We start from the raw sequence: 256 nt of genomic DNA, 5'->3' as shown, positions 1-256 counted from the left end.
ATAACCCAACTGCAGTTTGATTGAGATTAATTGGAATGCACAATGAAAAAACATGATTTTTGAAAATTGTTTAAAAAAAAAAGTTAACACACTGGCCCCGCCCCCAGACCTGTACGTCATCTTACGTTTCATACAGTTGACAAATACGATGCAGGGCAACTACTCCATAAATGCAGTTATGCCCTAAAATTCAAGATACTGGGGCAAAAATGCTCCTGTATGAGTTTTTGTCTCATATTTATATCATAGGATAAGC

The 256-nt window shown here is 36.3% G+C and overlaps 1 pseudogene; it reads left to right on the top strand.

Moving 5' to 3' along the window:
- Positions 1–256, top strand: part of LOC107704369 (1-phosphatidylinositol 4,5-bisphosphate phosphodiesterase beta-4-like) — a 56,681-nt pseudogene that overhangs the window by 51,202 nt on the left and 5,223 nt on the right.

The sequence above is a fragment of the Sinocyclocheilus anshuiensis genome, unplaced genomic scaffold (genome assembly GCF_001515605.1).
Source record: "Sinocyclocheilus anshuiensis isolate Anshui unplaced genomic scaffold, SAMN03320099.WGS_v1.1 scaffold1115, whole genome shotgun sequence".
Lineage (NCBI taxonomy): Eukaryota > Metazoa > Chordata > Actinopteri > Cypriniformes > Cyprinidae > Sinocyclocheilus > Sinocyclocheilus anshuiensis.
The sequence above is the reverse complement of the archived record's forward strand: the minus strand, read 5'-3'. Positions and strand labels throughout refer to the sequence as shown.